Source organism: Panulirus ornatus, chromosome 9, assembly GCF_036320965.1.
Source record: "Panulirus ornatus isolate Po-2019 chromosome 9, ASM3632096v1, whole genome shotgun sequence".
Lineage (NCBI taxonomy): Eukaryota > Metazoa > Arthropoda > Malacostraca > Decapoda > Palinuridae > Panulirus > Panulirus ornatus.
In genome coordinates, this window is record NC_092232.1 from 16,420,529 (window position 1) to 16,433,837 (window position 13,309).

Consider the following 13,309-nt stretch of genomic DNA (forward strand, 5'->3'; position numbering starts at 1 on the left):
ATGAAGAGAAGAACTGTATATAAAGTCCAGCGAACACCAAAAGCAACAATGAAGACCTCCCCCTCCTCCTTCCTTACAGCGATGGCCACCAGTTCACAGCGGAGGGAGATTGTTTTTCTCCTGAAACACATTTGCTCACTGCCAGGACGGCTCCGACTATGACGTCAGAGGCTAGGCACCATATTTCTTAGCAAGTTGAGATTCGAAATTTTTCTTCCTAAAACTTGCAATATTTCCCACTCAACATTCTCCCTTCCCCATACGTACAGGTGTGTGTGTGTGTGTGTGTGTGTATATATATATATATATATATATATATATATATATATATATATATATATATATATATATATATATATATATATATATATTCATATTGTATTTGTTCGCCGTCTCCCGCGTTACCGTGGTAGTGCCAGGAACAGAGGAAGAGAGGCCACTCACTCATATCTAGCTGTCATGTGTATTGCACGAAAACCACACCTCCTCATCCACAACCAAGCCCCCAGAGACCTTTTCATGGTTTCCCCCATCCGCTTCATATGCCCTGGTTCAGCCCACCGACACAACACGTCAACCCCTATATATCGCATCGTTGCAATTATCACTCTCCCATGCACGCCTTTCAGCCTCCTGCATGTTCAGGCCCCGATCACTCAAAATCATTGTCACTCCATCCTTCCATCTGGTCTTCTCATTCTCCTTAACCCATCCACTTCTGACATATATCTTCTTTGTTAACCTCTCGTAACTCATTCTTTCCCTATGTCCAAATGATTTCAAACCATTTTCAGCTCTCTCAACCACACTCTCTTCATTACTAAACATCTTACTCTTTTATCACTTAATGCATCAAAATAACTCGCACCACATATACTGTCCTCAAACATTTATATTTCCACACATATTTCCAACACATCCACCCTCCTTTGCACACCTTCATCTATAGCCCATGCCTCGCATCCATATAATATTGTTGGGGCTTCAAAAATAAAAACCTTCAAACATACTCATTTTTGCCCTCCCGAATAACCTCTCCCACACATTTTCCAATGTTCCTACAACCTTTGCCCACTCATCCATCCTATGACGAGCTTCCTTTTCCATGGTTCTATCTGCCGCCATGTCCTTTTCCAGGTATAGATATCTAAGATATTTCACTTCCAAATTTTCTTTACTCAAACTCACACCTCCAACTAACCTGTCCTCTACCCCGCTGAACCTAATAACGTTGCTTTTATTCACATTTAATCCCAACTTCTTCCTTTCACAAACTCTTCCAAACTCGGTAACCAAACTTCTGAAGTTTTTCTCACTCGAATCTGCCACAAGTGCTGTATCATCAGCAGACAACAATTGACAAACTTCCCAGGCCTTCTCATCCCTTACAGAGGATAGGCGAAGACTGATTGACTTAGGGGATCTATGGGTCACAGGCGGAGGGAGCAAGGGGGGAGGATCGAGAAAAGGATGGAAGCGATGGAGTGAAGGAGGCTTTGAGGACTCAGGGTCTGAACACCTAGGTCAATATGGGTACACAGCTGGCACCACTGGACTAAACCAGGACATATGAAGGGGTCAAGGTAAACCAATAATGGCTGTGGTTCCGGTACAACAGATGAGCAAACGAGGCAACTGTTCGTTCTTCCTGACTCTGATTCGCCGATGAGAGAGAGAGAGAGAGAGAGAGAGAGAGAGAGAGAGAGAGAGAGAGAGAGAGAGAGAGAGAGAGAGAGAGAGCTAACGAGTATCTCTATTTTCCTTCTCGGCTCCGGAGACTACATCTGAAACGCCTTTAAACCCAATGATATCATCCCTAAACCCTAACCCTGACTCCCGCTGCTCTTGCTTCTCGTGTTACTATCTTCAGCAACGCTGCCCAGGAGACCTTCGCCCTATCACTGGTCGCTCAAGCGATGACGACCAAGTGACCTTTCGGGAGTCGTCGTCTTTGTCGTCCATAAAGGAGGTGTCGTCGTCGTGACCTTTGGCTTCACAGGTTTCACTGATCAACTTAACGGCAAGGGCGCGTCCCGCTGCCACATCACTCCTGTCTATTCAAGATGAACATGAATGTTGGGTTCTCCGCATTTCTCCTCATCCTAAATGACGTCTAATTACGTCGACTGAATACATAAGCAGTGTCATCAGTCCACAGATTATAATTCTATCAACGGACTGCTATATTTCATCTTGTAATTCCCCTGATGATGTGATTATTACACGAAAGCGCACTTGGGAACTTATCGTGTTTCAATTCCCCGTGGACTCTAGGTCTCTCTCTCTCTCATATATATATATATATATATATATATATATATATATATATATATATATATATATATATATATATATATATAATCATTTGAATTACAAAAGAAGAAACATTAGTAATGAATGAGTGATCACAAACTTCATTCTTCCTCTACAGTCTTCACAAAGTTGCCTCGTCCCAGTAGGAGTTGTATTGGAGAAACCCCGCGGAGCCTAAAGATTTCCCAACTCAGGCTTTACTTCAGTGCGAGGTACACGTGTGGTCTCTCTCTCTCTCTCTCTCTCTCTCTCTCTCTCTCTCTCTCTCTCTCTCTCTCTCTCTCTCTCTCTCACACACACACACACAAAACTTTCTAACAATTCATTTTCGCTCCTTTTCGCTTATCTTTCCCTGCAATGGAGAAGAACGCTTACAAATAAATAAAAGGCTTGCGGATTTTTCCTTTTGCAGACAACGAGAAAATCATCCATAATTTTACATGAAAGATGATGTCTCACCGACAGCAATGTCGTCCTAACCTAGTCTTAGAACCCTGCCTCTACCGAAGCTGTAGCCCATCACGTACCGTTTTCTTCATTATATATATATATATATATATATATATATATATATATATATATATATATATAAAATTCATTTTGCTAACAACAAATTTCAAAAACTAACATACGCTACGCTTGTTACCAACGAACTTTTGCAGTGATAACTTAATTTGCGTTCACTGGTTCCGCTCTTAATTTTAAGCCTGAACTAACTTTTCCCTCCGCCTTATAACACCAATATATATATATATATATATATATATATATATATATATATATATATATATATATATATATATATATATATAACATATCAAGCAAATTAATGTCCAATCTTTGTTTCTCACATTTTGATTCATGTCTCACATTATACACTTCACGTCTCATTCATGACTGAAGTTGATGCTTGGTAACACTTTATCACTTAGTCACCATACAAGGTCTATCAGTCAGCATGGAAGGCTAACAATTACTATAAAAAGCCAAATAATTACCTTACGCAAGTCTAATAATCATCATGGGAGCATGATAATCACTAGGGTAGGCCTAATGAACATCAGGGAATACCTAATAATCACATAGGAAGCCTAGTTATTACGACGAAAGGCCAATCCGTTACCATGAGAAGCCTAATAATGATAATGGGGGCCTAATTATCATCAGTGAAGGTCTAATAATTATAACCATTGGAATCATCATCACAATGGAACTACTAATAATCACCATCCTTCATTCACAACTCATGCGTTCATCCAATCCCTTTATCCACAACTGAAGCAGCTATCAAACCACTGAATCCGCTCCCCCAAGGTGCGTGCATCCAACACCTTCATCCACACTAGTGCCGTTTATTGAACCTGTTCATCCACACCCAAAACATTCATCCACACTCAAGCTGTCATCCGACCCGTTCATCCACATCTCCATGGTTTCATCCGTTCTTATCTTGTTTTTTTTTCTTTTTTATCAAATCTTCATTTTGATCCCCCCTCTCTCTCTCTCTCTCTCTCTCTCTCTCTCTCTCTCTCTCTCTCTCTCTCTCTCTCTGACACATCAACTATATGCAAGGAGAGAACAGGTAGGGGCTAGCGCGTAGCGCTCACCGCAGAATGAAATAGAGAAAGATGGGAAAGAGGGTAAGAGAGGAAGAACAGCACGGGGTTGCCGGAGGTTAGAGGTGAGGAATGGTGGTGGCGGCACAGGAGCGTTGGCTGAGGTGGGACAACGAAGACAGAGAGAGGGTGATCAAAACATTCCACCTAAACGGATTCCCACTCGCAAAAATCCTTGTGTTTAGTCACTGACCTCACTCACTGGCAATGGGTTTGTGCAATCCATCATTCCCTGCCTACCGTCTCCCTCAATGTGCCATAGAGCACGGAGGGGAATGGTGGTAACTCAGTGGGAGTTGCACAGATGTGGACATAGTCTCTCTGTCGCAGATGATTAATGACTGGAACTCGAGAGAGCCAGTTATACACCTGGTTAGCGATTGACCCCTTCATTATTGGCAGTACTGGCCATTAAGCAAGACGATGCGACCCTCGAAGAGTAACAACCTCGCCTTTAACTTCATCCTTAATGGTCAGCGATCAAAGGCCAGGCCATCACAGCCAAGGGTCGTGTTGAAGGAAGTCTAATGTCGTGTTCAGAAGATCGTACCATCGTGCTGAAGGATCGTACACTCATGCTCAACGGGGTTGGGTTAACACACACACACCCTTATTTTCTTCTTGCTTCCTCCCGTCCCTCAAGAGGGAGGGTGAGAATACCGAAGGTGAGGAAGTGTGTCTACAGCCTCGTCAGCAGAACACTGAAGGTGAGGAAGCGTGTCTACTGCCTCGTCAGCAGAACACTGAAGGTAAGGAGGTGTGTCTATTGCCTCGTCAGCAGAACACTGAAGGTGAGGAAGTGTGTCTACTGCCTCAACTGTTACGTATACACCCTGACTTTCCCCTTCCCCAGACCACCTACTGCAAGGGAAGCAGCCACCAGGAGACGAGAGAGATGATCACTGAGCAACGACCACTATCTGTGACCCAACTGCCAGCATTTCTCTCCTCATATATATATATATATATATATATATATATATATATATATATATATATATATATATATATATATATATATATATGAAACGATAGAAAAGACAGGGCCATCCTTCGCAAAAATCCTCAAATTTAGTTCAAAGGCATAATCAACAACTTTCAAACACACACCCACACACACACAAGATGTATCCTTATGATGATGAAAAGACTTTAGAATAGAACTTCAGTCACAAAATTTTCATATAAAGCAATAAAATGAGAATCAGGAGAGAGAGAGAGAGAGAGAGAGAGAGAGAGAGAGAGAGAGAGAGAGAGAGAGAGAGAGAGAGAGAGAGAGAGAGAGAGAGCTGATAAGAGAAACAGATGACGAATAAGGAACCACAAAACCCCCGACTGTGGCAGAAGACCTTCAGGCGACGATATATATACTAGGAAGAACAAAAGGTCTGCGGGTCACTCCGATTCCTTCTAACAGTTTATGAAATGGAGTCTGGTCCAGAGACCGTGTTCAGCAAAAATTATCATCTCGCGACAAACTATGAAAAAAGGGTAATACGTATTGTATGAATAGTAATGGAGACAGAAATTGCTCCACATTATATATATATATATATATATATATATATATATATATATATATATATATATATATATATATAAGAGAGAGAGAGTTTATTTCCTCTCCTCTGCTGTCTTAATAACAGCAAGATACTTTTGAAACTTCTATATATCAAATCTTTAAGAATCAAAGCACGGGGAAAAATACAGAGGAGTGCAAGATATTCCAAAACTCTGAGCACAAACGATAAACATTTCCATGACATTTATTTCAAGGAAAATCGCCAAGGCAACGCGGAAGTTTCCATTTGGTAAAAAATATCTCAAGACCTTAAAACAATTGAAACCTTATCAACTAGGCTAAGGGTCTAGTTAAACGTTTGATTATGATTACATCTTTGCGGTTGAATACAGAAACTCCTGCACAGACTTCACCACCACCGTCATATCCTGCCGTCTAAGATCCCTCGTCCCCGAGGTGCAGGTGCGCACCACGACCGCATCGAGTACATCCGCGCTCAAGCAGCTCTCTACTAAAAGAATCCCATCCAGACCTCTGCCAACATCACTGCTAGACTGCCACCCTAAAAAACCTCTGCCAATAACACTGCCAGCCCAGTACCTGTGTAAAGACAGTATCTTATAACCTCACTGTCTATATTACGTGATTACAGGCTCCTTTTCTGTCCAAAATATGTGCGTCCAACTGCAACTGCTTCATTCATCCGTCATCATTATTCACTTCCATAATTCATATTCTGTGGAATTTATACCATCGTGACGCTTCATGGTCCTTACATCGGCCATAAAAGTGTGAATCAAAATTTCTAAAAACCTCGGTATACATAAATAGGTTTCGAAAATGCAGATAATAACGAAAAGAGAGCCGCTATGAGAGAAAAAAAAATGTTGGAGGAGATCTTCCCCTTATAAATCACACTGACCGACAGCCATATAAATGGACGGAGTTCCCTGAAAGGGAATTGCTATATCGTCGAGATTTTCTTCGACAAAGTTTCGATGATGGATTCGTTCCATGAGAATATTACGAGGTCGTTCTAATCTCCGTCCAACTAGGATGATTGTAAAACACTGTGGTGCCGAACTGCGACTTGGGAACGAGTGATCTCGTGAGGCAAGAGGTTGACGGTGGCGAGGTTGTTGCGGCTTCAACGCAGACTCTCGGATGAGGTAGGGGCACGTGATGGGGAGAGAGAGAGTGTCTGAAAGGTCAGTGAGTTGAGTGCTGCCTCTTGATATATGGCGTACGGGGGGACCGACAATGATATACGAGTCTCTTTTTACACCTTTCTAACAGCCATTCTTGTGTGTTGGCGAGGGTGGAAGACCAGGCGGGAAAGGCAGGAGTGAGTTTGGGATATACAAAAAAGTGGTGTGGATATACTCGACTTCATGCGCTTGAACTCCAAGTGTGTTGAGTTTACGAAGCTTTCATGATGGTGATGATGCGTTAATCGTAACTCAGGTTGTCGTTTAAAGTGTGACCAAGGAGCTCGGTGGACAAAAGAATCTAAAGCCTGGTCAGACAGCAAACTTTTTATTCTATAGTAAACGACATAGCACGAAATTACAATGACGCCAGTAATGGCCATCTCGAGCGACGAGGAAACACGTAACGAGAAAAAGAATCTAGGAACTAATCACAGATCCTCAGGTGTGTGTGTGTGTGTGTGTGTGTGTGTGTGTAGACCTGACTCTTAAAGGTAGAAGTGTTATAGCTAAAAAAGAGAAGACCGAAAAAATAAGCTCCGAATTGCACATCTTCGCTGTTCGAGGAAAAGATGTCACATCATAATCAATCCTCGTGTGGTCGATCTTCACACAGAAGCTATGGGAAGCAGCAGCCAGGAGCGTGTCACTGATCCAAGCCTTGATGGCTGCGGCATATGCAGGCAACTCACGTGAGCAAGTGGAGTGCAGAACAGGGAAAGACCACGACGATGAGAAAGGGATGATTGGATGGAGATGATACCTCGAGAATTAATGCGACGATAGGCTTGCGATTCCATAGAAGTGAAGGAAAAGCCGCCCCGATCGACACCCCATACTTGGGCGATATGACCTCTGTAGATATGATAAGGTTGTTCACAAGAAAAATAAATGTAGCACCTGTACAACACCTCCAGTTTCTGGGAAGCGGATCTTGTGATATTGATGATGTGGGGTTTCCAAGCAATTTTTAACGAGAAGAAATGGTTATGCCCAGCATATTTATATTACCGTAGGGATAAGACTGTAGTGTTATGATAATGAACACAGAGAGAAACGAGAGACACCTAGAAAGTAATGTTAGTAAAAATTGCGTCTTAGTACTTCTGCATTATACGAAGTTACTTCTTCCACATTTCAAGATCTGTACAAGTCCGGATTAAGAAAGAACATCATATTACGTTCAGTGCAAGAAAAAGAACGAACTAAAATGAGTAGGAGAGGAAAAGTGTGTTGAACCATGGTGAGGGTAATGGTCAGTGTAAGAGTGAACTGAGTTAGACGTTTGAAAAGATCAGTTATGAAGAGAAAAGGAGACAATTGGCTGTAGGACAGAAGAACCCCGTTAACAAAATATGGGACTGGAATGGACGAACTAGATGGAAAGCCGAGCATTAGAGAATAGTGAGAAGCAGAAGAGCAAAAACAAAAGCAAAGACTTATGCTACACCCTGTCAATTGCTTTGCAGCTGTCGAGAGTCAACATAAAAGATCTATCAAAATCCCTGAGGAGGATCAGAGGTGAATCACATAGAAGAGAACACCAGTAGACCGTGAAAGCCGTACTGGTGATCAGAAATAAGGGAATGGGATTCTAAGTGTCTGAGAATGTGAAGCTTGGTAGAGTTTCAAATACTCTGGAGAGAGAAGTAAAGTGAGCAATGGGACGATAGGTGGGTGGATAAAGCTTGGTAGAGTTTCAAATACTCTGAGAGTGAAGTAATGTGAGCAATGGGACGATAGGTGGGTGGATATGAACGGTCTCCTTTCTCTGGGATGGGCACAAGGCAAGCTTCCATGCTGAAGTCTGAATGTTAGACAAAAACCAAACAAGCGTGCAAGGATCGGAGTTAGCTTATAGGTATATCACCTCAGCACTCTTGATGGTACACCATCTAGGTTATACGCCTTGCGCACCTGAAGCTGAGAAAGTATTAGGAAGATCCAACAAGAGGAGAACATAAGAGAGTGTATAAGCTTAGTGGGAGGAGATGGTGAGAAGTTCTAAGTAGAATCACAGGAGATTACGGTGTTGAAAGGCGCTGTTTTATCAACTGGAAAAGTGGCTACAAGATTGATCGACGCCAGAAGAGGAGGAGGAGGAGGAGGAGAGGTTTACCGACAGAAAATACTGGAAATTCTTTTGGTTAAGGACGACGAACAAGAAGTCAGATCAATACCATTCCTTGCCATGAATGTATGCTCGACTATACAAGGAACAGATCTGCAGTGACTGGAAACGAAAACGAAAACGGACTGGGATTCTGGGAAAGGGAAGAATTTCATGGACACGAGTTTTGTCCCTGACGTGAGAGGCATCAAAGGAAGGTTGATCGGACCCATGATTTAGGGGAAAAAGATCTCTTGGCTAGAAGGGAGGAGCGACCCCCCATCCCAGCCAAGATAACCTCCGATCAGCAGAGCTGGATACACCCTAGCCAACGAAGCTGCAACATGATGACCACTGAACTTTCATGAACTGTAAAATCTGGTGTTTCGAAGGTAGGATAGGCAGTGGGCGTGCCAAAGTAGGGGTGATAGAGGTAATTCAGACTGTGGCCAGAGGACCGCGAGAGGTCAAGAATATTGGGAGGGTTCAGAGGGGAAGACAAAAAAAAGGGGCCGAGTGATCTGGAAGCGTGGTCGTCAAAGTCGGACACTCGTGTTGGTGTTTTTCAATCGCTTGGTCCAGATGGTTAAGGAGGGAAGGAGAAAGACCTTCGACTGTGGGACATGGTCGGGAGAGAGGCTGATGTACACGACCATGATCTTCAGGTTTGGTAGATGGTCACGTGGCTGGCGGCGGTCCAGCTGTGGAGGATATCTGAGGTGTTTTGGAGGACGATGGATGCGAGTTGGAACTGTGTGTGTGTGTGTGTGTGTGTGGTAGACTAAGCATGTGTTACGTTTCAGAGTTTCTACGTTTGCACGCGTGGGTTTGAAATTTGGATCATATATTCTATCTCTCTCTCTCTCTCTCTCTCTCTCTAGCAACGCACCAGCCCTCCCACCGTGGCCATATCTCGTCGTAGGTAAACTCACTCTCTCCTCCCGCTCACTCAGCAACCGCACGTGATCAAGCACTATATCCTCTCTATGTGACAAGCTCACCAACCTTGCTTCAGTCAATCCCCACCATCGCTAATATAACCCCGTCAACGCTTCCTTATACAAGCTCCAGCATGATCCCCTCCTCCTCCGTCGTGATCAGCTCCTGACGCCACTTCAGATACAGAGCGCGCCGTCTCCACTGGCGGTTGTCTGGTCTCCAGCTTTACAGCAGGTAAGAAAAGAAAAATAATCGCCGAATGCGGTGAGCGAGACGGGCTTCGCTCTTGGATTTACAATATTACTCGCCGTAAGTCACAGACGCCCCACAGTGGATACCAAATGATCCTGTGATTCTAAAGTACTTTTTTATGGATATTTCGTTGTGTCATGTTATGCAGATGAAGTACTCCTCTTCCGTATTTGCATCTCCATGTCGGAGAGGACGACAGCCAAGGTAAGGAAGGAACACGGAACTTGTGTGGATGAAAAGGAAAGGAACAGACGGAAGGTCTGGTTACGAGGTAGGCTACGGTACAGCCACCCCCCCCCCCCCTTCTTCCCTTTCTTCCAGTCTCCATTTCCGATTTCTTTTTTGTTTTTTTTCCCAATCATTAATCTTCCCAAACTCGAGTTATTTAAAATATTCTCTTGGTAAGAAGCCATTTTAGCCCTGGGTATTGAGCGATTCTGTTCTGCAATGGTAGTGTGACTAGAGACTCGTGTTTAAAGAAGAGAACAGTAGCGACGGGGCGTAAAATGGAGCATTACATTTTAGTCTGTGGTACTAAAATATGGCGACAGTGGTGAGTTTTACGAATATCTGGGGAAATGTGGAGCTGTTCAACATTAAAAGTAAATGAAACACTTTCGAAAAAAATAAAAGAAAAACTACGAACACCACATTACCTCCCCCAGCAGCCGAGAATTATGGTACAAATAAAGAAACAATGGTGTTGTGCTGCTGGTGAGTGGGCGGAGTAGCTGCTTTCGGGGAGGGTGGACGGTGGCGGTAACAGACGCTCGGCGGGCCGTCGTCTCGTCTGTTGACGTGGGTGAGCAAATTGGCGCCATGTTTCATCATGAGATTGTCTGGTACATTTCGACTCGACATTTTGACTATAATCTGAGAAATCTCAGCTGCTGGGGCGGTTACGTGATGTTTACATAGGCTGTACTGACTTTTTGGGAAGTGTTCTAACTACGTGTATGTTAATATACCCACTTTCTCCAATTTCCACATCCCTCACCACTATCGCCTTATCGAACACCGTAAGATATTAATATATATAATATAAAATATATAATACAATATAATATATAATGTAATTCTCGAAATCGCGCTCCGTTACTCTTTTATATCCTACACTTTTTAATACTATTCTAAAACAAAATCCCTCAATATCCAAAGCTTATATAATGCGGGATTAAAATAAAATTTTTCACTTTTTATTCATAAGTCTCTAGAAAAGAGTAAAAAATACATATCACGCACCCTCTAGAATACTGCCATATCACATATCTGTAATTGCTTCAGACAATACATGCACCCAATTCTTTGACCTCAAATTACCCTCCAGAGATCAACATTAAGCAATGGAAGGGATGTTCCCGCTCTGATATTGACCAGTAAATGAGATACAATAAACATAAGGTTAATCATATATTTGCATATCAAAATGCAACGATTAAACTCTTCCCACTATCGTCCAACCAGATTTTCCCCCCAAGGTCATCATAAAACAAAAGGTAATCACGATTACGAAGTTAAACCGAAAGTAATCACGATGAAAAAATTAAACCAAAAGTAGTCACGATTACAAAATTAAAACAAAAGTGATGATTACATTATTAAACCAAAATTACCACGATGACAAAATCAAACCAAAAGTAGTCACGATTACGAAGTTAAACCAAAAGTAATCACGATTACGAAGTTAAACCAAAAGTAATCACGATTACGAAGTTAAACCAAAAGTAATCACGATTACAAAGTTAAACCAAAAGTAATCACAATTACGAAGTTAAACCTAAAGTAATCACAATTACGAAGTTAAACCAAAAGTAATCATGACTACGAAGTTAAACCAAAAGTAATCACGATTATGAAGTTCGCCTGGGAAATGTTGATTCGTAAGACTGGGCGACCTACTCTTGTTCCTCTCATCAATATGCAACAGCACCTGTATAGGTCAGAGCGACCTGGTTTTGGTAGATGCTGTGGCGCTCAACACCATCCACTTGCATCTTAAATCAAACCAACGTAACACGAAATTGTTACCGAGAACTGAACTAAGATGCGAGATATTACTTCAACATGGTGTGGAAGCGCACATGAACACTGACGTGGACACTTGGAGGATAATGGAACAGTTCCTACACTCCGCAGGGGTGAAAAAAAAACTGTACTTTATGAAAACAAGAGACGTAGCGATAGCTGTAGTTGACGGAAATAAACTCCAGTGGTCAGCAGATGGAGACCTACAGCATTTCCATTTACGAGAAGTCTATTTGCATAGTCACAAGGATCTCCTAATAGGTGTTCTGAACCCTTTTATACGATATCCAACGTTTGCGGCCTAACATTATCCAAACAACTTGATATAGTTACCGAAGAGTCCTAACAAAGTATTCATTTTCTTTAAAAGCTTCTATCTCGCGATATAAAATTAGGCTAAACTACGCTATCTGCTTTTTTTTACTCTAATTCCATTATCACGTCCTCCTATAAGGGTTGAATGCTATTTCTAACTAGATAATGTATTGTGAAGACCCATGAAACCTTGGTAAAGTAGTAGGTTAGCTACGCGGGCCTAACAGCGATAGATATACATAAACTAATTTTTCCAATGGTAGTGTAGCGCTCCGAGATCAAAATAAGGGTGGCAAGAGCGTGATTTGGGGGCACAATATTTCATCCTACGATCGATATTGAACAAGTACTACGAAGGTGAAGATAAAAAAAACACGAATAATCTTAACCAAAGAGGAAAATAGAAAACAAGTCAAAAGTCAGCAGAACCCATGACAAACAAACCTCACCTAACCTCCCGAAATTTATAATTACGTTGATTTCACCTGAAAAGCGAGTTATGTTGTAGTTCTGGAAGCCATTGATCAGCAATGTTTACGTTAGTGAAGGTAATTCTAACACTATGAAGTAACGCTGATGTGTTTCAACTAAGTACTGAAAACTACGGTAAATCAACAGAATATTTACCACAGCTGCAGAGATCTACCTTGAATACCTTGATATTGTTTAAATAAAGTAATGTCTGGTGCATAATATCACACGGTCAAGTATGCAACGGAATCCGTTTTGAGTCAACAGGAACGTAAACAATGTCCAATTACGGGTTGCAAATGGCCACCCAAAGAATCCTTATCTTACAAATTATACCAAAATAAGGTACACAATGGCTGCTAGGTAATGGTTAAGAGGGATTCCCATATTCTACTGATTTTTTTTTTACCTGTGTTTCATCTACTTTTGAGTTATACAACCCAACCTTTCGCTCGAACTTCTCAACCCCAACACGATCGCCTAATTTTACTCCGCAGAATACAATGTAATAAGGCTGCAAATTACAGTACACTACCAT